At 43.6% G+C, this 27,307-nt stretch overlaps 1 pseudogene; it reads left to right on the top strand.

The window, feature by feature from the left end:
- The first annotated feature begins 4,769 nt into the window (after positions 1–4,769).
- LOC135509057 (leucine-rich repeat-containing G-protein coupled receptor 5-like) overlaps positions 4,770–27,307 on the top strand; it is a 37,302-nt pseudogene continuing 14,764 nt past the window's right edge.

The following is a 27,307-nucleotide window of genomic DNA, read 5'->3' on the forward strand; positions in this document are numbered from 1 at the left end:
GGCAACAACTCCAACTATTGAATCCTGAAAGATACTGTTCTTAGTTATACAACTACCTTTTGGAGATGCTGGAAAAAAATGTTTTTGCTGAGTTACAGAGTCTATATCGGGCCGTTAATACTAATAAAGGCCCAGTGCACTACTTTTGTGAAACACCTTTTACAGTGGGGCAAAAAAGTATTTAGTCAGCCACCAATTGTGCAAGTTCTCCCACTTAAAAAGATGAGAGAGGCCTGTAATTTTCATCATAGGTACACTTCAACTATGACAGACAAAATGAGAAAGAAAAATCCAGAAAATCACATTGTAGGATTTTTTATGAATTAATTTGCAAATTATGGTGGAAAATAAGTATTTGGTCAATAACAAAAGTTTATCTCAATACTTTGTTATATACCCTTTGTTGGCAATGACAGAGGGCAAACGTTTTCTGTAAGTCTTCACAAGGTTTTCACACACTGTTGCTGGTATTTTGGCCCATTCCTCCATGCAGATCTCCTCTGGAGCAGTGATGTTTTGGGGCTGTTTCTGGGCAACACAGACTTTCAACTCCCTCCAAAGATTTTCTATGGGGTTGAGATCTGGAGACTGGCAAGGCCACTCCAGGGCCTTGAAATGCTTCTTACGAAGCCACTCCTTTGTTGCCCGGGCGGTGTGTTTGGGATCATTGTCATGCTGAAAGACCCAGCCACATTTCATCTTCAATGCCCTTGCTGATGGAAGGAGGTTTTCACTCAAAATCTCACGATACATGGCCCCATTCATTCTTTCCTTTACATGGATCAGTCGTCCTGGTCCCTTTGCAGAAAAACAGCCCCAAAGCATGATGTTTCCACCCCCATGCTTCACAGTAGGTATGGTGTTCTTTGGATGCAACTCAGCATTCTTTGTCCTCCAAACACGACGAGTTGAGTTTTTACCAAAAAGTTATATTTTGGTTTCATCTGACCATATGACATTCTCCCAATCTTCTTCTGGATCATCCAAATGCTCTCTAGCAAACTTCAGACGGGCCTGGACATGTACTGGCTTAAGCAGGGGGAAACGTCTGGCACTGCAGAATTTGAGTCCCTGGCGGCGTAGTGTGTTACTGATGGTAGGCTTTGTTACTTTGGTCCCAGCTCTCTGCAGGTCATTCACTAGGTCTCCCCGTGTGGTTATGGGATTTCTGCTCACTGTTCTTGTGATCATTTTGACCCCACGGGGTGAGATCTTGTGTGGAGCGCCAGATCGAGGGAGATTATCAGTGGTCTTGTATGTCTTCCATTTCCTAATAATTGCTCCCACAGTTGATTTCTTCAAACCAAGCTGCTTACCTATTGCAGATTCAGTCTTCTCAGCCAGGTGCAGGTCTACAATTTTGTTTCTGGTGTCCTTTGACAGCTCCTTGGTCTTGGCCATAGTGGAGTTTGGAATGTGACGGTTTGAGGTTGTGGACAGGTGTCTTTTATACTGATAACAAGTTCAAACAGGTGCCATTAATACAGGTAACGAGTGGAGGACAGAGGAGCCTCTTAAAGAAGAAGTTACAGGTCTGTGAGAGCCAGAAATCCTGCTTGTTTATAGGTGACCAAATAAATATTTTCCACCATAATTTGCAAATAAATTCATTAAAAATCCTACAATGTGATTTTCTGGATTTTTTTTTCTCATTTTGTCTGTCATAGTTGAAGTACCTTTGAAGAAAATTACAGGCTTCTCTCATCTTTTTAAGTGGGAGAACTTGCACAATTGGTGGCTGACTAAATACTTTTTTGCCCCACTGTATTTTCAAAAAATAAATATATTTTTAATTCATATATTTTTTTTAATTCTGATTTTTCAGGACCCCTACTTCCTGCGGCTATGGTGGTGGGTGGCATTAGCTGCTGTAACATCACTTCCGGGGCATCATGCACCCATTGTTATATAGGGGGCACGAAGTACATGAGGACGGAGGGTCTGTATTGAGCTGTCTGTATCCTCCTGACTGGTGTTTCTTTTTTTTAAGAAGCTGAATATGCTTCTTTGCATCTCTGCAAAAATCTGGGTAAAAGATTGAAAGGAAAGTGAGTCTTATTCATGACATTTTGTCATTTCTAGGGGAAGTCGTGAAGAGGGCATGACAAAGCCTATTCCCCCTCAGGAAACTAAAAAGATTTGTAATGGGTCCTGAGATCCTCAAAAGGTTCTACAGCTGCAACATCGAGAGCATCACTGGTTGCATCACTGCCTGGTACGGCAATTGCTCGGCCTCCGACTGCAAGGTACTTCAGAGGGTAATGCGTACAGCCCAGTTCATCACTGGGGCAAAGCTGCCTGCCATCTAGGACCTCTACACCAGGCGGTGCCAGAGGAAGGCCCTAAAAATGGTCAAAGACCCCAGTCATAGACTGTTCTCTCTACTCCTGCATGGCAAGCGGTAACGGAGTGCCAAGTCTAGGACAAAATGTCTTCTCAACAGTTTTTACCCCCAAGCCATAAGACTCCTGAACAGGTAACCAAATGGTTACCTGGACTATTTGCATTGTGTGCCCTCACCCAACCCCTCTTTTATGCTGCTGCTACTCTCTCCGACCAACCAGTGCTCACGCACATTGGCTTTCCAGGCTATCTGCATTGTTTCCCACCCACCACCCGTCAACCCCTCTTTTTACGCTACTGCTACTCTCTGTTCATCATATATGCATAGTCACTTTGACCAGACCTACATGTACATACTACCTCAATAAGACTGACTAACAGGTGTCTGTATATAGCCTTGCTACTCTTATTTTCAAATGTCTTTTTTTTCTTTTTCTTTACTCACTCTCTCTCACACACACACACACACACACACACCTTTTTTCCCCGCACTATTGGTTAGAGCCTGTAAGTAAGCATTTCACTGTAGGTTCTACACCTGTTGTATTCGGCGCACGTGACAAATAAACTTTGATTTGAAGTCTAGCAACCTTTTGGCTTTTGTCTAGATAGTTAGACAAGCTACTCTAACTTGATTGATAGACGGAAATGGCTTGGTAGCAAGTTAAAATGCTGGGAAATTGGGAACCTAGCTAGCTGGCTAGCTAAAGCCAACGTTGTAAAGGTGCTAGGTGGCTACAGAGATACAACAAAACATTTTCATTTCAACCTAGTCCTTGCCGATGACAAGCATACCCATAACAAGATGAAGCCACCACCATGCTTTAAAATATGAAGAGTGGTACTCAGTGAAGTGTTGTGTTGGATTTGCCCCAAATGTAACACTTTGTATTCAGGACATAAAGGTAATTTCTTTGCCACATTTTTTGTAGTTTTACTTTAGTGCCTTATTGCAAACAGGATGCATGTTTTGGAATATTTGTATTGAGTCGGGGCTTCCTTCTTTACACTCTGTCATTTAGGTTAGTATTGTGGAGTAACTACAATATTGTTGATCCATCCTCCGTTCTCTCCTATCACAGCCATTAAACTATAACTGTTTTAAAGTCACCATTGGCCTCATGGTGAAATCCATGAGCAGTTTCCTTCCTCACCGGCAACTGAGTTAGGAAGGATGCCTGTATCTTTGTAGTGACTGGGTGTATTGATACACCATCCAAAGTGTAATTAGTAACTTCACTGTGCTTAAAGGGCCCTTACAGATAATTGTATGTGTGGCGTCCAGAGATGAGGTAGTCATTTAAAAATAATTGAAAATACTATTATTGGACAAAGAGTGAGTCCATGCCACTTACAGGCATTTAACCCACTGTTCCTAGGCCGTCATTGAAAATAAGAATTTGTTCTTAACTGACTTGCCTAGTTAAATAAAGGTTAAATAAATAAAATAATAATAATGTGACTTGTTAAACACATTTTTAATCCTGAATTTATTTAGACGTGCCATAACAAATGGGTTGAATATTTATTGTTGCATTTCAGCTTTTCATGTTTTTATTATTTTCAAAAATATTCTAAAAAACATAATTCGACTTTGACATTATGGGGTATTGTGTGTAGATCAGATACACAAAATCTCAATGTTATCAATTTAAAATTCTGTCTGTAATGCAACAAAATGTATGAAAAGTCAAGGGGTGTGAATACTTTCTGAAGGCACTTCAATCGGATTATTAAAACAAAAGTTAAGTATAATCAGTTACATTATCAGCTAAAATATTGTTATCCGATTACAGATACTTTTGAAAAACAAGGTGATTACTTCTAGCCTACTTTAAATTCAGAAAGCATGTTTGCGAGAAGAAAAAAAATGCATTATGAAACCTTTCAGTTTTTTTTCAATGACATTCAATTCAGCACTGAATAAAGGCCACGTTCAGGTCTGTTCCACCGGAGCGAGTCTGACCTCAAGTCAGACCATTATGATGACACACCAAATCAAAATGTATTGGTCATATCCACATATTTAGCAGATGTTATTGTGGGTGTAGCGAAATTATTGTTCCTATCTCCAACCAAATGAGTTTGATGGATTAGTAACTGTAACGTATTACATTTCGAAAGTAACCTTGGTGTTGAAGAGGATGTAGAGTGCAATCTCAGACTCACCTCCAGGCAGCTCTGCTTCCATCAGGCTCTACAATTCTTTGAGAAAGAAGGCCTGCAATAAGAGTGGGGTATTTTAATACACCACGAGATGGTAGCAATCTACAGAAGTCTACAGTAGCCCACACTGACACATGGTATTAATACTGTATGGTAATAACAATACATGTGGGCTCCTCCTCCCTACTCCGCCTTTTGTCCACATCTGTCTATTATTGTTGACTTTGTCATGATGCGCGGTGCCATGAATGTTGCTTTACTCTAGCCAGGCAAGCCATTGCAAAGAAACCAAGAGGGGACAAGTCCAACACTAGTCAAACAACTGCAAAGTGTTATCTGAAAAACATTTCTGTGTATGGTTATTATGTGTTTTCTTGCAATTATTATGCTCACGTTTCTGCTTGGAGTGGCGGACTGCGCGGGCACAGAACGGACCGTGGTTCTTGACACCGACGCGGACTGCCCGTCGCTTTGTAATTGTGAAGACGACGGCATGCTTCTGCGCGTGGACTGTGTGGACCTCGGTCTCGCGGAGTTGCCGTCAAAATTGAGCGTATTTACTTCCTACCTGTAAGTTTACATTATATTCATAACTTGTTCGTGTGCTGGCAACTGTTGAGTGTAACATTTACTGTATTATGGATGCTCTCCATACACGTTTGCACCTGTCTTTTCAGCAGGGGATAAAACACTAAATACCAACGCTAAAACAAGCAACCCTGCAGGTTCTCTCAGATGTCTGCAGAGTTCTACTGTGAGGACACTCTGACCCTATCAGTGCCAGCCTTGAGTAGGATTACTGTAATGGTTCTTGACAAGAGTTGAAAGACCAAAGGACTGACCTCTTTCTGAGCCAGGTCACAGACATGACATCCAAATATCAGAACATTCACGACATACTTTTCATTGTTGATGTTTGTGTGTGTGTGTGTGTGTCAGTGGCGATTTTAGCATGTCATTTTTGGTGGGTTTTTTTTTTAGATGCATGCCAGCAAAGACACTACACAACACTAAACAATACATTAATTGAACTATAATGAAGATGCCCACAAACTGTTAGGGCCTACATAAAGCTGTCCCAGCAGAGCTTTCTTTCCAGCACAATGAAGTGAATCCTTACCACGACTACAGCTGCCTATCAGCGGAGCCTTGTCCGGCAGCTAAACAATTATTCAGCCTTGTTTATTGCCTTAAAAAAACTGCTGATATGGCTAACTTACTTAAACAAATGTGGTTTCTACTGACATTTGAGATGTACAAAATATGGCATAAGGTAATGATGAGCGGATAAGAGGCATTCCGTAATTTCGATTAAGACTTTAATGAGCGAGCGACGATATAACTATGTGTTCAGCACTTTTGAGATGTACAGGGACAGAATGCAGAACATGGCCTGATCTTACAGTATTTTCTCTGTACACCAAATCAGAACCATTGGATAAAAAAGGGGGCATATAAGCAGACAATGAAAAGCAGGCTACTGGTTGCTTTGCACTGCTTGCAGTTAGCCACTGATTCCTTCCAAACAACTCATTGTTGAATTTGCAATTTCCAAATAGTTGTGTAATCTTTATGTCCAATGGCCGATGAGCACCTATACATTTTATCTATAATTTCTCTTCATTATTTCTCTTCATATGACAAGGATTAAAAAGGATTTGCCAGTAGATTGTCGACTTGATTCATGATAATGATTGCTAGCTAAGACTTTGAAAGTAAGATGTTGACAGTCCAATCAAAGCTACTGTACATATGACGTGATCTGATGTAATTTCATCTGTGACCAATGATTTTGAGCCTTATTGGAAGAGCACTTGTAATCTAACTCTATGGCAGGACCCAAAGGGCTGAAATTTTGGATGTCTACCCTTACTAAGGACATAAACTTCGCAATGACATAGTGTCCCCATGAATGACAGAACACTGAACCAATCACGGCGCAATGCTCCTATTTTTTGCTGTCTCGCCCCACCACCACAGATGCACTGAGCTAGGATGAAACACCTGCATTTTGGGCCATGTGTAAAGTGTCTGTGTGTAGCTGGTGAGATGAGTCAGGCGCAGGACAGCAGACATGAGTAATGAAAGCAATTTTACTAAAATATATCACAATACACGTCGTATAAATACAAGGCCACAAATACGGACCGCAATGCAAAAAACAATTACTCACAAACAAGCATGGGGGAACAGAGGGTTAAATAATGAACAAGTAATTGGGGGATTGAAACCAGGTGTATAAGACAAAGACAAAACAAATGGAAAATGAAAAGTGGATCAGCAATGTCTAGAAGGCTGGTGACGCCGACCTCCGAACGCCGCCCGAACAAGGAGAGGGACAGATTAGAGGTTGACCGAATAATCGGAATGCCTGATTAATTTCAAGTTTTCATAATAATTGGAAATCGGTATTTTTGGACACCGATTTAGCCGATAAAAAAAATATATATTTTATTTTTACACCTTTATTTAATCTTTATGTAACTAGGAAAGTCAGTTAAGAACACATTCTTACTTTCAATGACAGCCTAGGAACGGTGGGTTAACTGCCTTGTTCAGGGGCAGAATGACAGATTTTTACCTTGTCAGCTCGGGGATTCAATCTTGCAACCTTACAGTTAACTAGTCCAACGCTCTAACCAACTGATTACATTACACTCCACGAGGAGCCTGCCTGTTACACGAATGCAGTAAGCCAAGGTAAGTTGCTAGCTAGCATTAAACTTATCTTATAAAAAACAATCAATCAATCAATCATAATCACTAGTTAACTACACATGGTTGATGATATTACTAGTTTATCTAGCGTGTCCTGCGTTGCATATAATCGATGCGGTGCGTATTCGCAAAAAAGGACTGTCGTTGCTCCAATGTGTACCTAACCATAAACATCAATGCCTTTCTTAAAATCAATACACAGAAGTATATATTTTTAAACCTGCATATTTAGCTAAAAGAAATCCAGGTTAGCAGGTAATATTAATCAGGTGAAATTGCGTCACTTCTCTTGCGTTCATTGCACGCAGAGTCAGTGTATATGCAACAGTTTGGGCGGCCTAATTTGCCAGAATTTTACGTAATTATGACATAACATTGAAGGTTGTGCAATGTAACAGGAATATTTAGACTTATGGATGCCACCCGTTCGATAAAATACGGAATGGTTCCGTATTTCACTGAAAGAATAAACGTCTTGTTTTCGAGATGATAGTTTCCAGATTCGACCATATTAATGACCTAAGGCTCGTATTTCTGTGTGTTATTATGTTATAATTAAGTCTATGATTTGATAGAACAGTCTGACTGAGCAGTGGTATGCACCAGCAGGCTCGTAAGCAATCATTCAAACAGCACTTTCGTGCGTTTGACAGCAGCTCTTCGCAATGCTTCAATCATTGCGCTGTTTATGACTTCAAGCCTATCAACTCCCAAGATTAGGCTGGTGTAGCCGATGTGAAATGGCTAGCTAGTTAGCGGGGTGCGCGCTAATAGCTTTTCAAACGTCACTTGTTCTGAGACTTGGAGGCTCTAAGGCTTTTATTGGTCCTCCAATAATCGGTATCGGTATCGGCGTTGAAAAATCATAATCGGTCGACCTCTATTCTAAACCAAAAGTAACAGTCAGTATCTGGTGTGACCACCAGATGTATTAAGTACTGCATTGCATCTCCTCCTCATAGACTGCACCAGATTTGCCGGTTCTTGCTGTGAGATGTTACCCCACTATTCCACCAAGGCACCTGCAAGTTCCGGGACAATTCTGGGGGGAATGGCCCTAGCCCTCACCCTCCGATCAAATAGGTCCCAGACGTGCTCAATGGGATTGAGATCCGGGCCCTTTGCTGGCCATGGCAGAACACTGACATTCCTGTCTTGCAGGAAATCACGCACAGAATGAGCAGAATGACTGGTGGCATTGTCATGTGGGAGGTTCATGTCAGGATGAGCCTGCAGGAAGGGTATTGCATGAGGGAGGAGGATGCCTTCCCTGTAACGCACAGCATTGAGATTGCCTGCAATAACAACAAGCTCAGTCCGATGATGCTGTGACACACCGCCACAGACCATGACGGACCCTTCACCTCCAAATCGATCCCGCTCCAGAGTACAGGCCTCGGTGTAACGCTCATTCCTTCGACGATAAAAGCAAATCCGACCATCACCTGAAAAAGGGATGTTTCTTTTTTTGATAAGTTTATATATATATTACGGGTCGCCACTGGTGTGTGTGTGTGTGTGTAAATACACACATGCTGATCTGTACGTGCTGCTTCATACATACTGTGCTTGTCTATAATAAAGGGATGAAAAAGGACAGCTCATTAACCCATTCCCTGCTGGAGACAGCCATGCAGGAACTGGGGGATTTTCATAGGAAATGCTATGGATTCCTGACATACATACAACATAGCAGATGGTTAACTGAAAGTTGAAGGAAAAGGGGGTCTTTGTTAGGGACCAGAGGGAACTATGTGGAGAGAGAAGAGAGAGAAAGAAAGAGGGGGAGAGAAAAATAGAGAGGAAAGAAAGAGAGAGAGAAAATGGGAGTGAGAGAGAGCAAAAAGGAAAAGACATCATCCGCCACATGCCTCTGTCACCACTAAAAGCCTGCGAACAGAATGATTTGGTCAGTCATGTTGCCTGCTTCTCACATTTTACCCTTAGCAGCACTAATGCAATGTTCCTCCAGTGCACATCCAACCATTTTGATGTACAGTAGTTCAATTTATACAAATGTTATGCCATCAAGTTTAAGATTGAAGAATTACGTTCTTTCAGTTCAGACCTGTATAGATTCTTGGTGTATGATGTACATTTTTGACAGATACCTTGGCTTCTTAACATCGCACAGTACAACATTACATGTACGGCAGTGCCCAAAGCAGACAGATTATCTCTATCTGTGACAGCCTATCTAAATCGATCCATCCCCTCTGGTCCCAGACCATAAGTGTACTGGGGTACTGGCTCATTATGTTAGCTTTCTGTTTTTTGAATGTGAGCATGCATGATAGTACATTTAAAGAACATTCTGGGTTTATGTGTTTTAGACTTGCGACTATTTGAAAAAGCTTGAAAAGAGATACATTGTAGTTCTACAAGTTAGGTTCTCGATTTGAGAAGTCTAAAACATTACAACTGTCTAGGGAGGAAGGGGTTAACAGGGACACGGTGGTACTGTAGTAGCATGCTTTGTATCATGACACCCTTGCTAATGTCAGAGGGTCTTACTTGTGAAATGTTAAGGACTCCACACAGAATCAGCGCCTCATCAACATCGTCCATCCTTTATCTAGAAAAGGGGGACAAATCCCTCCTTAAATCTTTACACAGACACTGTCAGCCCTCATCCCCATGTCCAAATCTTTAGAGATAGTATATGCCTGCTGGACTGTAACTTCCAAAGACCACTCCACTGGTGTTGCAGTGTTTTATTACAACACATTATAATACAAGGAATTGAACAGAGAACTTTCTTTCTGCTGACATTCATCTGCAGTATCTACTATTTTCCTAAGTGGTCCCAATTTTTAGAGCTCGTTCCTTAAATACGCCATGGAAATATCACATTTTATGACCAATTCATACCAGATATTGACCAAATTATTCCATGAAATACATGAGAGTACACTGTGCAAATTGTCTTTAGAGGTCAGGGTCACTGATCAAGGTCCCAAGGCTGCAAGGCCTGACAGCCAAAGGGACCCAAAACAAAGTACTCAGCCTAGGGCTAGCCCCGACTAAAAAAAAATCTTGGTCGACCAAAAGTTGTCTGTTCTTTTTACCAGTCGATTGGCCGAAATGTTTAGACATGAATTTTACCATATATAGACACACCCTATGTGTTTTAATAAAATCAACTATATGCATTGAGCTTGTCTGATGCTTAAAGCTTAGGGTTTGATGAAGTAAGACAAATGCCCCAAGAGGGCACTAGAGATCTAGAAAACCAGAAGAAAAAGAACGGAACTTGACCCAACTACTCTCCTACCACCGACGCTGGCTTTCACAGATTCTGCCATTACTCTCCTGAAGTTGACAGTAATAGGCTACATGAGGAGTTGGCAACCTTTCTCATATGGAATTACAATTTATCTTACAATTTCTACCGATCTGCATGCCATCTTTCCCTCGATCCTGACTAGTCTCCCAGTCCCTGCCTCTGAAAAATATCCCCACAGCATGATGGTGCCACTATCATGCTTCACCGTAGGGATGGTAATGGAAAGTTGATGAGCGGTGCCTGGTTTCCTCCAGACGTGAAGCTTGGCATTCAGGCAAAAGAGTTCAATCTTGGTTTCATCAGACCAGAGAATCTTGTTTCTCATGGTCTGAGAGTCCTTTAGGTGCCTTTTCACGAACTCCAAGTGGGCTGTCATGTGCCTTTAACTGAAGAGTGGCTTCCATCTGGTCATTCTAACAAAAATGCCTAATTGGTGGAGTGCTGCAGAGATGGTTGTCCTTCTGGATGGTTCTCCCATCTCCACAGAGGAACTCTGGAGCTCTGTCATCGGGTTCTTGGTCCCGTCCCTGACCATTACCCTTCTCCCCCGATTGCTCAGTTTGGCCGGGCGGCCAGCTCTATGAAGAGTCTTGGTGGATACAAACTCCTTCCATTAAAGAATGATGGAGGCCACTGTGTTCTTGGGGACCTTCAATGCTGCAGAATTGTTTTGGTACCATTCCCCAGATCTGTGGTTCGACACAATCCTGTCTCGGAGCTCTACAGACAATTCCTTCGACCTCATGGCTTGGTGAAATGTGGTAACTTACATAGACAGGTATGTTCCTTTCCAAATCATGTCCAGTCAATTGAATTTATAACAGATAGACTCCAATCAAGTTGTAAAAACATCTCAAGGATGCTCAATGGAAACAGGATGTTTTTTTAGTTTTTATTCACTTGCTAAAATTTCTCAACCTGTTTTCGGTTTGTCATTATGGGGTATTGTGTGTAGATTGATGATAATGTTTTTAAAAAAAATCAATTTTAGAATACGTCTGTAACGTAACAGAATGTGGAAAAAGTGAAGGTTTTTGAATACTTTCCGAATGCACTGTATCAAATATATATATTTTTGAATTACACATCTCAAAAGTGGTGTTGAATTTCAGATTAAGAATCCTTCATCAATAAGGGTTTTGAGAATTATGTACAGTATATGGTGGGGTGTCCTAATGTTTTCTGTATGTCTCCCCCCATATCAGTCAGGAAGTATGATAGCTTTTACTATGTGTGGAATGGACAGCTGGAGAGCCCAGTTGTGGCACTAACACACCCATGTCATGCTAACACACTGCTACTGTGTAACAAACTGTTACTGTTCTGTGTTCCTCCATCAGTGATCTGAGTATGAACAACCTCACCCTGCTGCCCAACAGAGCCCTCTCCAACCTACACTTCCTCCAAGAGCTGTGAGTATTAGTCTAGGACAGATGGCACCCCTCTTTAGTAGGAGTTTGAGAGTTTAAGTGTCACGCCTTGGTCTTAGTATTTTGTGTTTTAGATAATTAGTTGGTCAAGCCAGGGTGTGACATGGGTTTATGTTATTGTGTTGTTGTATTGGGGTTTTTGTAGGCATTGGGATTGTGGTTGATTAGGGGTGTGTTTAGTATAGGTTTGGCTGCCTGAGGCGGTTCTCAATCAGAGTCAGGTGATTCTCGTTGTCTCTGATTGGGAACCGTATTTAGGTAGCCTGGGTTTCACTTTGTATTTCGTGGGTGATTGTTCCTGTCTCTGTGTAGTTTCACCAGATAGGCTCGGTCACTTTGGTTTTTCTTTTTACTTGTTTTGGAAGAGAAGAGAACGAGCGCCATTCTCCTTGCGGAGATGGTGCTAAATACATCAACACGGTCGGTCCCTGGGATTGGGCTGGCTAACACGATTCGGTTTGCTTGGAAGGAAAAGGAGTTGGAGCCTTTAGGACGGGAATCTTTTGGATGGATAATATTGATGGGGATTCTAAAGCTGACGGTGAAGGACGTGTTTTGTTTCCAAGGCAACTCGTTGGAAGGAGCATACGACATGGCACCATATACAGAGGAAAAACACGATGATATCCTGAGAAGGGCAAGAGCAGTGGGAGGTGAGAGGCCGATGTGCCACTACGAAATAACAAGCCTGGCGAAGAATAACTTTAGGGTTGTAACTGTCAACATTTACAACCCTTACGTTAAGGACGAAGAGGTGAGGGCTTTTCTGGGGAGATACATGGATAACGTCTCCTCAGCAAGGCACCTCAAAGACTCCCTTGGGTTTTGGAATGGGAGGAGAGGCTTCCAGGCCCTCCTCAGAGAGGACCCAAAGGGACATGGTGGCTACCTCCATCCTCCTGCTATGTTCTCCCTAGGGGCTGACAGGGAGACGTTGTTTTATGTACGTCAGCCCCCATTTTGCAGGCGCTGTATGGCCTACGGTCACATATTCGCCTCTTGCAGTACAAGAAAATGCAGATTTTGTGCATCTGAGGATCACGAGGCGAGGGATTGTGACAAGCCTAAGACGTGCCATGGGTGTGGCTCGTCAGCACACCTGTGGCGGGGGTGCCCGGCCCGTCAGAGGTCATATGCGTCTGCGGCTGGGGGGAGGGAGCAGGAGCGGTGGATGGGGGAAGAAGAGGAGGGGAAGGAAGCACGCCTCATGACCAGAGTACAGGTCCAGAGGGGAAGGCCACAAGGAAGGAAGAGGAGCAAGAAGCGGCGGATGGAAGAGAGAAGGAAACGGAAGGCACGGGAGTAGGAGAACCAGGAAAAGCGGCGGAAGAAGGCAACCGAGTGGAGGAGCATGAGAGAGAAGAAAGCGAGGGAGGAGTGGTGGAGAAGGAGACGGTGGAAGAGCAAGTGGACTGGGGGGAAAGTGCCCTGGTGGAAGAGATGAGGGGTATGGTGGAGGAGCTGGCGGGGGGGGTGGTATCTCTCCACTGCCGCCATCACCAAAGAAGAGAATGAAGAGGAGGGTGCGATTGGCCGACAGTGAGGGAGAGGGGATGGCCAAGAGAGTGATGGGGGTGGGAGAAACCTCTGGGTTGCTGCTGGTTTCCCCAGGCCCTTAACTTCTGTTGGGTGGGGACACACCTAACAAGACTCAGGACTGGGTACAGGAGGAGGTGGGGAGTTTTTTGTTTGGGGCCTCCTCAATTTTTTTCCAAACCAGCTGCAACACTGGGGAGGGGGAGGATTGTGGGGGTAGACCCAGGGTGCAGGGCACCCTGGAGCCAAACACTATTCCTGCATCCTGGGAAGGTGTGATGGAGGAAGAGGGGGGATGTCGGGATTACGGATGGTGTTCTCACCGGTAGATATGGAGCAGGGGAGCATCGGGTGAGTCTCCTGTTTTTTTTTTTCTGTCTGGGTTTAGAATTTGAGTGTATTACATGTTTTTATTTTTTCATGGAGTCTAATTTTACTTTTGTTAGTTTAAATGTAAGGGGTTTAAGGGATTTTTTTAAGAGGAGGGAGGTTTTTAGTTATTTGGAGGGTGTGGGGTTTGATTTTTGTTTTTTACAGGAGGTTCACCTGAGGGATGGAGGGGATGTTAGTAGGTTTAAGAGGGAGTGGGACAAGGGGGAGTCGGTTTGGAGTGTTGAAGGGGAGCACTCATCGGGGGTAGGGATTTTGTGTGGGCACAGGGAGGTAAAAGTGGAGGATTCTTTTGTGGTAATGCAGGGGAGGGTTATAGGGGTGGATGTCACGATAAGGGATTGTAAATGTAGATTAGTGGTGGTGTATGGGCCACAGGTGGTGGCAGACAGGAGGGAGATGGTGGACTGTCTGACGCCCCTGTGTGTCACAAATAGGAAATTAGCGATAGGGGGGGATTTTAATACAGATTTAGGAAGAGGGGGGATAGCAGTGCAGGCGCCATTGCCAGGCTAATGGCTTGCCATGGTCTGGTAGATGGTGGTCTGCACACTACTCCGAAAATGGACGGTCCTACATGGCGCAACTCCAGGGGGGTTGAGCGGAGGCTCGACTATATTTTTGTACCCAGGTCTTTGGGTAAGTTGTCTGGGCGGCTGTTGCCTGTTTTCTTTTCGGATCACGACGGGGTGCTCCTGCAGGTGGGGTCGCCAGTCTGCCTCTTTGGTAGGGGGTACTGGAAGCTAGATCGGGATGTGCTGGAGGAGCAGGCTTTTGTTGACGGGTTTTATGGTTTCTTTTGGAGGCTTGAGGGCCTCCGGTCCACGTGCGAGGGGGTGTTAGAGTGGTGGGAATTAATTAAGGTGAGGATTAGGGCTTTTATAATAGGGTATTGCAAGAGGGAAAAAAGGGAGGAGAGGAGGGAGGTGGATCGTATCCAAAGGTTAATTGAACTCGAATACGAGGCAGGCAACCTCGGCGGGTCGTTTGACTGGGAGAGATCCGCAACCCTAAAGGCGCAGATCAGGGAGTTGCAGGAGCGGAAGGCTCGAGCTTTCCTGGAGCGTGCGCATAGTGGCTTTCTAGAACATAATGAGACTTGTTCTGCTATGTTCTTTAAGTTGGTTAGGGAAAGACAGAGTAGGAAGGTAATGCATGGTGTTAGGGAAGAAAATGGTAGTATAGTTAGAGAACCAGAGGATATGGTCAGGGTGACAACTGATCATTTCCAAGGTTTATTTAAGGAAAGGGAAATAGATGTAGAGCAGGGAAATGTGTTTTTAGAACACTTGTCCAGGCGGTTGCCGGAGGACATTAGAGAAGTGATGGAGGCCCAGATCTCACTAGAAGAGGTTGAGAGCGCTCTTAGGAGGATGGGAAAAGGGAAGGTGCCTGGGATGGATGGGCTGCCGGCTGAGTTTTATCTTAAGTTTTGGGGTATACTTGGACCAGTGGTCCTCGAAGTCTTGAAGGCCATCCTTGAGACGGGGGTCCCGGGGGGATCATTGGCTGTTGGTGTGCTGTCACTTTTATATAAGAAGGGGGAAGTAACAGACCTTTGCAACTGGCGGCCGTTGACCATGCTGTGTGTAGATTACAAGCTACTTGCAAAGGTTTTAGCAGACCGGTTGCGCACAGCCCTTCCCTACGTCGTTCATGAGGATCAGACGTGCGGGGTAAAGGGCCGCTCTACTAGATGGAACCTACAGTTAATCAGGGACTCCATCGCTTGGGTTGAAGATAGAGGACTGCCTTTTATGGTAGCAGCGCTAGATCAGGCGAAAGCCTTCGATCGCGTGAATAGATCCTTTTTATTCAGAGTGTTAGGTCGATTAGGATTTGGGGAGAAGTTTATAGGATGGATTCGTACATTATATGTCAGAGCTGGGTGCCGAGTTAGTGTAAATAGTCACTTGGGTGACGTTTTTGACCTCTCGTCTGGGGTCAGGCAGGGGTGCCCACTCTCGGCTCTCCTCTTTGTTCTGTACATGGAGCCTCTGGGGGCTGCCATTAGGGCAGACACAGGGGTGGAAGGTTTGCTGATCCCTGGAAGTGGTGGGCTGCGTGTTAAGTTGACGCAGTACGCCGACGACACTTCCTTGCTGTTGTGCAAGGACTCGTGCCTGACAAGGTCCCTTGCCATCTTTGGGGATTTCACCCGAGCGTCGGGAGCAGTTCTGAACCATGCAAAGTCTTCCGTCAAGTTTTTCGGAAGATGGCGCGGTAGAACGGATGTGCCTGGGGGGTTATCTCTCTGTGAGGGGGCCCTGAGGATTCTCGGGGTCCTTTTTGAGACCTCCGGCTCAGCGACACTAAACTGGAACATGCGTATCGCAGTGGTACGGAGGAAGCTAGCAATGTGGAAAGCTAGGTATTTGTCTTTTATGGGCAAAGTCCTGGTCCTAAAGGTGGATGTGTTGCCGTCTCTTTTGTATTTGGCATACATCTACCCATTGCCGGCTTGTCTGAGGAGGCCTCTAGTGAGGCTTGTGTTTCAGTTTTTGTGGAGTGGCAGGTGCGAGTGGGTCACCAGGGCACGCATGATCTGTCCCATCGGGGAGGGAGGTAGGGGGGTACCACATTTCCCCCTCAAGCTGGACACAATTTTTGTTTCTTTCTTGTTAACGGAGCTTGCTCAGCCAGTGATACACCCGTCCGGTTACCTCCTGCGGGTGTTTTTCTCGTATCAGGCGAGAAGCATAATGGTGTGGTCTAACACGGGTCCTCGGGCAGAACAGCTGCCGTGGCACTTTGGTCATGCGGCCAAGTGGCTGTGTGCGCACCCTGAGGTTGAAGTTGCCCGAGTAGGTTTAGATCATAGGCACCTGTACGAGGAGGTCAGAAAGGCAGGGAGTCCGGCGCCTGTAGTGGGCATCTCGGAAGTGGTCTGGGAGGGAGTGCAGGCGCGGGGTCTGGACAACAGGCTCAAGGACCTGAATTGGTTGAGCCTTCATAAGTGTTTGCCGGTACGTTCCATCTTGTACCGGTATAGTTTGGTGCAATCCCCCACCTGTCCAAGATCCTCTTGTGGCAGGGAGGAGACTGTGCGCCATATCTTTTGGGACTGTGCCTTTGCCGGAGTAGTATGGGCTAGGGCACGGGTGTTGTTAGGTTTGGTAAAGGGGGATTTTGTATTGACGTGGGCCAGGTTAGAGAGGGGTGTAGGGAGAGCGAGAGGGACGGATAGGGACAGGTTTCTGCTCGGATAGGGACAGGTTTCTGCTCTGGCTTCTCATGAGTCTCTTTAAACGGGGGCTGTGGGAAGCAAGGCAGAACATGTTGAAGACAGGGAGAGATTGGGGGTGGAAGGGATAGTGAGGAGGGTGGAAGGAGATTTGAGGGGGAGAATTAAGAGGGAGGAGAGGAAGTGGGGGCAGCATGCTGCTCGGGAGAGGTGGAAGGGGGGTTTAGGGCTGTGTGTCATTTAGATTTGTAAGAGGATAGATTAGGGACGGGGAGATAGGAAAGGTATTTTGTAGGGTGACGGGGAGGGAAGATGCTCCCCTGAGGTTTTGTTTGGGGTTTATGTTTAGTTTAATGAAAATACCATTATTTGAGTATGTAAATTGAGTTGTAAAGAATGAATGGTATTGAAGATAATAAATTATTTTTTATAAAAAAAAAAAAAAATAGGCTGTAATTAGGTTTCACGTTTTGTTGTTATTTATTTATATCAGTTATTTCATGTACCGCGATTCATTTGTTTCATTAAAAAACACGAGTAACCAACACGCTGCATTTCGGTCCGACTCTCATTCAACAAACGAAGAACGCCGTTACATTAAGCTTTGTCCTTCCTGGAGATTAGGGTTCTCTGGTCTGATGCTGACTGCTGAAGAGTATTACACTGGTCCCCAAATTGTCTGTAATAAATCCCCAAGTAAAGAACCCAGAGTTAGTGTTTGCTCACTGCTGGAAACCCCCTCTCTAGTCTACATGTAGTTTGAACCAGACAGTAAATATGGGGTAAGAGACAAACACAAAACAGACGGATCAATGCGGCTCGATAGATGTGCTATCAGAATGGACCGGGATTCAGAAGCAGTAATGATGTTAACATTAGACTCCATTCTCTTTACTTGCCCATGTATGAAACAGCTTTCTATTGGAGCTGTTGAAAGGGAGTCAGGAAATTGAAATTCAGCAACAACAGGCTCAGGTTACTGGTTGGCTTATTAATGAAATAAACTGGTGCCGGGTGAATCAGTGGAAGTTCAGTTGTTAACAAATAATAATCTGTAATGTAGTACAGTGTGTATGAGTATGTGTGCACTTGTATTTCCCACACCCATATCATCATGTGTATCTTTCGTCTGCTTCTCACCCTGCAGACGACTAGCAGGAAATGACCTAACAGACATCCCTGAAGGGGCTTTCTCTGGCCTCTTCAATCTCAAAGTACTGTAAGTCATATTTTACTAGCTCACACAAACATGATCAATTCCTAAAAACCTGCATCTTTGTGAATTAATACCTTCTGTCTTTCTGAACAGAATGCTACAGAACAATCACCTAAAGCAGGTTCCCAGCAAGGCTCTTGAGAACCTGAGGAACCTACAGTCTCTGTGAGTATATCTGAACAACTGAACACATGCACAAGATGACACTAGCTAATTCAAGACCCAGTTAGTTTTCTCTGTATGATGTCCACCTGAATATAGCCCCTCTGCAGCGCAGTTCGAGAAGGAGCTGAGCAGGGAATAGAGGAAGGAGAGGAGGAGAGAAATGCCTCCATATTGACTCTTTACCATAGACATTGGATAGACATCGCATCATTGTCTGTGAGAGCACGGGCAGCACCATTGAGGCCATCTCCATTTCTAAGTAGTCCATTTTCTTCTACTACTTCTATGAGTTGGTAAACAAACTGAAAGGGTCCACACTGCCACAGAGTGTGTTTGAACAGGTATAAAGACGTTTTTTACCACCTGCCGTTCTGGAATGTTTCCTCATGAGTATAATTCATTGGCTGATCTCTCCTGGTGACCTGGATGGGATTATGTGATCGTTCCTTAACCCATAGGATGTCCCACCCAGTTGACGACTTAAAATTGTCCTCAACTCTATAGTCTTGGTACATCTGTCCACAGTCTTAGCCTTTGCCAATAGCTTATTTTGTGTCATTCCATCTGAAAAAAGGGGCTCCTTGTATTTAGGAATTTTGACAGTCACTGATGATAGATGGACCTTTTTTGACGCTAAGCTGAATTTTCAGGTTTATTTCATATGTTTGGTTTATGCTCTCACTGGTTAGAAGTATTATTCTCCAGAGACAGAAAACACAATGCAACATTCAAGGAAAAATTTGTGGTTAAGGCCACTTAGAGAGCCACAAATGTAATTGTCCATGTCATTTGTAAACATGGCACAATGTTGGTAATGTGGGAATGTTTTCTCTCTGCCACAGACATACACACCGACCTTCAGTTACACTTAATATTGAAAGTTCAGTATCTTTAATATGTTATAATCTAAATTATATAGAACCATGAAAAGTCTAATGGATTATAGCCACCACACATTTTAGCAGATACACTTATCCAGGGGGACTAGGGTTAAGTGTCTCACTCAAGGTCACACACTCATTTTTCACCTAGTTGGCTCGGGAATTGGCTCTAGTTGGCTCGGGAATTCGAACCACCGACCTTTCGGTCACTGGCCTAATGCTCTTAACCAGGCTACCTGCCGCCCCACACACACACGAAACTCACTCCGTCATTATCCTCTTACTAAATGAACTGTTGTTACACTGAGCCCTGAGGCATCCCTAAACATGTTTACCTGATCCTCTGTCCTCCACATCTCAATCAGGCTCGTGTTTGAACGCTCTGGCTTGAGTAAATAGCTATCCATGTTTAGACATACCAATCTGAAGTTCACACGTTAGACAGACAGACAAAGGATGACCTCAAGTAAGCTGTCTGCTTGTGGTGGTGCCAGGTCCCTTTGTCAGACAGCTCAGTCCCTACAGCGAATGTCAACACCAGAAATTACTACCATGCACCCAAAGAATGCACAGACCTCCCTGATCGAGGATGTCTCTCTGGAATAAAAAGCAGCTTGGAGATGCTGTTTAATATGAGAAATTAATTAAAGCACAAGGTCTACATTTATTTTGTGTTTTCCAAACAACTTTATTTTCTACCTTTCAATATAAATGTTTTACATTAATGTACTGGACATGCATGCGCCATGTAAAAGCATGTATTTATAGAAGAAGTAGATGGTGCATGAATTTGTTTGTGAAATTAATCTAAATGAACATATAAATGTTAATGAATAAACATGTCCACTCCAAAGAAATAACTTGAGAATTCTTAAAAATGCACTTTGAATGTAATTGATTACTGTATTTTCAAGGAAAATCTGAATGTATGGAACACTGTCTACAACACTCTTCCTCTCTGTCAGGCGGTTGGATGCCAACCAAATTGCCAGTGTTCCTGAGAGTTCCTTTAGGGGACTGGCGTCCTTACGCCACCTGTGGCTGGATGATAATACCCTAACGGAGGTGCCCGTTCATGCACTGGCCATCCTGCCAACCCTGCAGGCAGTGACCCTGGCCCTCAACAGCATCACCCACATCCGAGACCACGCTTTCGCCAATCTCACCAGTCTGGTGGTCCTGTGAGTAGCATGCTTGGATTGACCAACGGTTGGTTGTTATATCATTTGTTTTTGTTGTTTAAGGGCCAGCCTTGCTCTCTCCGTCTTTCAATGTCCTTTGTTTTCTACCTTCTCTCTCTTTTGCTCCTACACATACCTACTTCCTTTCTACCAATGTGTAGAACCCTGCAGGGCGTTATTGGATTTTCACACTCTTTTGATATCTTGCCATGCGTCTCTTCCTAGGCATCTCCATAACAACCAAATCCAGTCGTTGGGTGATAGGTGTTTTGATGGGCTTCTCAGCCTGGAGACTCTGTGAGTTCACCTCTACCTCAAATGTACCTTCATCACCTTATGACTTGATTGACACAATTTTTTACGGGTACAGAAATTACCAGGTATTTACTGAGACATTAGATTATAAAAAGCTAATGAACTAATAACCTACTAATTCATTATTTGATTCAAGATGACACACCATCATATGTTTTTGCAAGTCTGGGTGCCAGTCTCTCTTTGCTTCAGCCAACGTTTTGTTGTTAAACACATAGACACTGAGGTACCCAGGCTAGACACTGAGGTACCCAGGCTAGACACTGAGGTACCCAGGCTAGACACTGAGGTACCCAGGCTAGACACGGAGGTACCCAGGCTAGACACGGAGGTACCCAGGCTAGACACGGAGGTACCCAGGCTAGACACGGAAGTACCCAGGCTAGACACGGAGGTACCCAGGCTAGACACTCGGGTACCCAGGCTAGACACTCGGGTACCCAGGCTAGACACTCGGGTACCCAGGCTAGACACGGAGGTACCCAGGCTAGACACTCGGGTACCCAGGCTAGACACTCGGGTACCCAGGCTAGACACTCGGGTACCCAGGCTAGACACTCGGGTACCCAGGCTAGACACTCGGGTACCCAGGCTAGACACTCAGGTACCCAGGCTATGGATTTGCATGCCAGAACAGAACTCTGAATTTGCCTTTTTTACAAGACGGCCACCACTGTAGTTCAAACGATCACTCAACGATTTGTTGCACCTCAGTGTGTGGCCGCATGATGCAGCACTCTACCAATTACCCTGAATCAAGCAGCACATGTTTCCTGAGTGTTAGTAGGGTAATAGCCAAACAACATGCAGGCTACCAGTACTTTATACTAACAACCCCCATTATACTACTGACCAGAGAAAACAGAGACATGTTGGAAGATACAGCAGTAGTTCACAAGTTACTGCTATCAAAAATACAAACATTTAAAACATGATATGTATTTGCACTATATTTACAGTACTGACTACTGTATTTACAAACGGGGGGGGGGGGTCTGAAATATTGCTAGATTGGCCCATTATTGTAGCCTTATAACACAGAACCACTGTTGGTCTGTGCACACATGAGATGAGCCCTGTATGAGTCAACTGAAGTAAATACTGTACCACCGACTCTATAACGACTGTAATGTACAGTACAAGAGCCCCAGACTGCTATTCTGTTGCAATATTTTGTTTGTAGTTATTTTTGTCTCCCCCAGTGCCTTCAGAAAGTATTCACACCCCTAGACTTTTTCAACATTTTGTTGTGTTACAGCATGCATTTAAAATGGTTTACATTTACATTTTGACAAATGAATTAAAAATAACATTACATTTTACATTTACATTACATTTACATTACAAAAAATAAAAAGCTGAAATGTCTTGCGTCAATAAGCATTCATCCCCTTTGTTATGACAAGCCTAAATAAGTTCAGGAGTAAAAATGTGCTTAAAAAGTCACTTAAAACCTCTTGCAATGAGCAATCCCGTATCCGGGAGCGTAATCTTAGCCTCAAACGCATTAGCATAACGCAGCGGACATAAATACCCCTAGAAACTTTTCCTATTCATGAAAATCGCAAATGAAATGAAATAAATATATTCAAACACAGGCTTAGCCTTTTGTTAACAACACTGTCATCTCAGATTTTCAAAATATGCGTTACAGCCAACGCTAGACAAGCATTTGTGTAAGTTTATCATGGCATAATGCTATGCTCTGCTGGCAGCAGGCAACATTTTCACAAAAATAAGAATAGCAACCAAATTAAATCATTTACCTTTGAAGAACTTCAGATGCTTTCACTCAGGAGAATCCAAGTTAGATAGCAAATGTTCCTTTTTTCCCAAAATATTATTTTTGTAGGCGAAATAGCTCCCGTTTCTTCATCATGCTTGGCTGAGAAATGTAACATTAACCTAATATAACAGTTTTGTAGGAATGTGGTTTGTGCAGTAAGCCTGATACTTTATCAGAGTATATTGGCTATATGCCTGAACTGACAACATTCTTCTTCTCAGACCATTATTATATTTCAAAACTGGAGCTTTGATTTGTTTTAAATCAGTTGGTGTAGCACTAGTAAGGCAGAGCTGAGCATACAGTGGGGCAAAAAAAGTATTTAGTCAGCAACCAATTGTGCAAGTTCTCCTACTTAAAAAGATGAGGGCTATAATTTTCATCATAGGTACACTTCAACTATGACAGACAAAATGAGGAAAAAAAATCCAGAAAATCACTTTGTAGGATTTTTAATGAATTTATTTGCAAATTATGGTGGAAAATAAGTATTTGGTCAATAACAAAAGTTTATCTCAATACTTTGTTATATACCCTTTGTTGGCAATGACAGAGGTCAAACGTTTTCTGTAAGTCTTCACAAGGTTTTCACACACTGTTGCTGGTATTTTGGCCCATTCCTCCATGCAGATTTCCTCTAGATCAATGATGTTTTGGGGCTGTTGCTGGGCAACACGGACTTTCAACTCCCTCCAAAGATTTTCTATGGGGTTGAGATCTGGAGACTGGCTAGGCCACTCCAGGACCTTGAAATGCTTCTTACGAAGCCACTCCTTCGTTGCCCGGGCGGTGTGTTTGGGATCATTGTCATGCTGAAAGACCCAGCCACATTTCATCTTCAATGCCCTTGCTGATGGAAGGAGGTTTTCACTCAAAATCTCACGATACATGGCCCCATTCATTCTTTCCTTTACACGGATCAGTCGTCCTGGTCCCTTTGCAGAAAAACAGCCCCAAAGCATGATGTATCCACCCCCATAATTCACAGTAGGTATGGTGTTCTTTGGATGCAACTCAGCATTCTTTGTCGTCACAACACGAAGAGTTGAGTTTTTACCAAAAGGTTTATTTTGGTTTCATCTGACCATATGACATTCTCCCAATCTTCTTCTGGATCATCCAAATGCTCTCTAGCAAACTTCAGACGGGCCTGGACATGTACTGGCTTAAGCAGGGGGACACGTCTGGCACTGCAGGATTTGAGTCCATGGCGGCATAGTGTGTTACTGATGGTAGGCTTTGTAACTTTGGTCCCAGCTCTCTGCAGGTCATTCACTAGGTCCCCCCGTGTGGTTCTGGGATTTTTGCTCACCGTTCTTGTGATCATTTTGACCCCACGGGGTGAGATCTTGCGTGAAGCCCCAGATCGAGGGAGATTATCAGTGGTCTTGTATGTCTTCCATTTCCTAATAATTGCTCCCACAGTTGATTTCTTCAAACCAAGCTGCTTACCTATTGCAGATTCAGTCTTCCCAGCCTGGTGCAGGTCTACAATTTTGTTTCAGGTGTCCTTTGACAGCTCTTTGGTCTTGGCCATAGTGGAGTTTGGAGTGTGACAGTTTGAGGTTGTGGACAGGTGTCTTTTATACTGATAACAAGTTCAAACAGGTGCCATTAATACAGGTAACGAGTGGAGGACAGAGGAGCCTCTTAAAGAAGAAGTTACAGGTCTGTGAGAGCCAGAAATCTTGCTTGTTTGTAGGTGACCAAATACTTATTTTCCAACATAATTTGCAAATAAATTCATAAAAAAATCCTACAACGTGATTTTCTGGATTTTTTTTCTCATTTTGTCTGTTTTAGTTGAAGTGTACCAAATGATAGGCCTCTCTCATCTTTTTAAGTGGGAGAACTTGCACAATTGGTGGCTGACTAAATACTTTTTTTGCCCCACTGTATGTTGAAATCATTTGCTTTTTTATTTTACTGAACTGATGGTACCTGCATCTAATGGTCATGGTGCTTTTATGACAGCTGGGAACTCTGAACGAGATCAAGTCATGACGTCAGTGATGTTCAGGTAGAGAAAGTAGGCGTTCCCAGTTGTCATGAACGCACTGAAGTCGGAGATTTCCAAGTCCCCAGTTGTTTCGAACACGGCATTACTCTCAGCGGAGGTAGGGAGAGAGCAGCAGAGGGTCTGCCCATCACGGTCCCTGCTCTCTCCTTCCTTTCCTCTGGTGAGACTGACCAGAGAGAGGGGTTCATGTTGTTCTCCTATGACCAGAGAAAGTTAAAGATTCCTAGATATTAAAATAGACACAACAAGCTGCTAATAATAATACAATTAACTGATACACTTGGCTACTCATTCATTGCACCTTCAGCGCGAGTGTAACTAGTGTGAAGCGCGATTTATGTTTTGTAATAAATAGTGTTGAATAAAAAGAGTGTTGGCAGTGCTGAATAAATACTTAGACATCAACTGACTCTTAAAAACAGAAGCACTCGGCTGTATTATTTGACAGTCTCTCTGGTCGGTAATGGTTTTTAAAGTTATGAAATCTCAAGTAGACCAGTATCAAACTTTGATGTAGCTGGGGTCGTGGACGCTGTAGGCATGGTGATTTGAGCTATCCAATTGGCCAGTGCAGTAGGCGTACTCGATTTAGCCACAGACCTCCCGGTCTGCCGGGTAGGCATCTTTTCAGACAAACAAAATGGGAACACTGTTCGCCACACACACAAAAGGAGCGCAAGCCTTTATGCCTTTATCGTTGGCTTTTCAACATATTTGGTGATCGACTAGGAATGCCCTGTGGTCGACTGGTTGGTGATCATTGTCCTCGAGAAAACTTGCTTCAGTCTGCTTTCCACCAGACACTGGGAGATGAATTCACCTTTCAACAGGACAATAGCCTAAAACACAAGGCCAAATCTACACTGGAGTTGCTTACCAAGAAGACAGTGAATGTTCCTGAGTGGCAGAGTTAGTTTTGATTTAAATCTACTTGAAAATCTATGACAAGACCTGAAAATGGTTGCCTTGCAATGATCAACAATCAATTTGACAGAGCTTGTAGAATTTCTAAAAGAATAATGGGCAAATGTTGCACAATCCAGGTGTTTAAAGCTCTTAGAGACTTACCCAGAAAGAGTCACAGCTGTAATCGCTGCCAAAGTTGCTTCTACAAAGTATTGACTCAGCGGTGTGAATACTTATATAAATGAGATATTTAATTTCCAATACATTTGCAAAAATGTCAAAAAATATGTTTTCCCTGTGTCATTATGGGGTATTAAAAAGATAAAACATCTATTTCATTAATTTTTAATTCAGGCTGTAAGACAACAAAATGTGGAATAAGTCAAGAGGTATGAATACCTTCTGAAGACACTTCATGTCCTCACATGGTTCCTCACATGGTTCCTCACATGGTTCCAGGAAACCCCCCTGTACTTGATGTGTGTAAATCATGTTTAGCAGTACAATAGTCCCCTGCCCACGAAGGAGCAGGCAGGTTGTAACTACTGTAAATCCTCCTCACCCTCCGACCTGGGAGCCAATCCAGACCTGACAGTTCTTAGCATAGACCTATAGGTTCCTAGGCATCTAGTTTGGACAAACAGGAAGCAGCCTCATGTGAGAAAGAGGCTCTAATATGAGTGGTATAAACTCTGGACAGAAATAGAGGGTCTGGAACCTTTCTGTACTTCACTGCAGCCATGAATTCTTGACAGGAAAGTAGAGTAAGGGAAGTTACTGTATCAGTGCAGACAACTGTAATAATTCATGTGTTCCTTTTTTTCCCCGACCCTCAGAGATTTGAACTACAACGACCTTGCCATGTTTCCCACGGCCATCAGAGCCCTCCCTAACCTCAAAGAGCTGTGAGTGAAACTCATTACACTCCAGTGCTGCCACTTATAGCACAAATCACATTTTCAGTTATCTTAAATCTGAAATATTTGCCCCCAAGGAGTTTCCATAGCAACAACATCAGATCTGTCCCAGAGGAAGCCTTCGTGGGAAACCCGTCCCTCGACACAATGTAGGTGCTCTTGCGTCAACGTCCTGATGTGAAGTTGATCGTGAATAAGTAATCAATCATTATGATCGATTCACAATTTATTTATTTTTATTTACCCTTTATTTAACCAGGCAAGTCAGTTAAGAACAAATTCTTATTCTCAATGACGGCCTAGGAACAGTGGGTTAACTGCCTGTTCAGGGGCAGAACGACAGATTTGTACCTTGTCAGCTCTGTGTTTTGAACTTGCAACCTTCCGGTTACTAGTCCAATGCTCTAACCACTAGGCTACCCACTAGGCTACCCTGCAATGACTCGATGAGTGAGGTAATTTTGATCCCGCGGACAACCGCGCTCTATTTCCTCTCTAACAGATACTTCTACAACAATCCCATCCAGTTTGTAGGCAAATCAGCTTTCCAGCATTTACCAGCGCTACGGATGCTGTAAGTCTCCATTATCCCTCTTCATTCTGTCCTACCTCATTTGAGAAGAAGTAGATGAAAATTGAAGAAAGCTAAGCAAGTGTGATTTTCAAATTTTTGTCTGTCTTTTTTGTTATTGTATAGATCACTCAACGGAGCCACAGATATCACAGAGTTTCCAGACCTCACTGGCACAAACAGTTTGGAAACCCTGTAAGTCTCAGTCCTCAAAAGTCCCTAAATACACCCCAGCTCTCATGAATCAGATTCAGCACATTAGCTAGTTTTCCATCCAATTGCAGACAGATTTTCAT

This window comes from Oncorhynchus masou, chromosome 22, assembly GCF_036934945.1.
Source record: "Oncorhynchus masou masou isolate Uvic2021 chromosome 22, UVic_Omas_1.1, whole genome shotgun sequence".
NCBI lineage: Eukaryota > Metazoa > Chordata > Actinopteri > Salmoniformes > Salmonidae > Oncorhynchus > Oncorhynchus masou.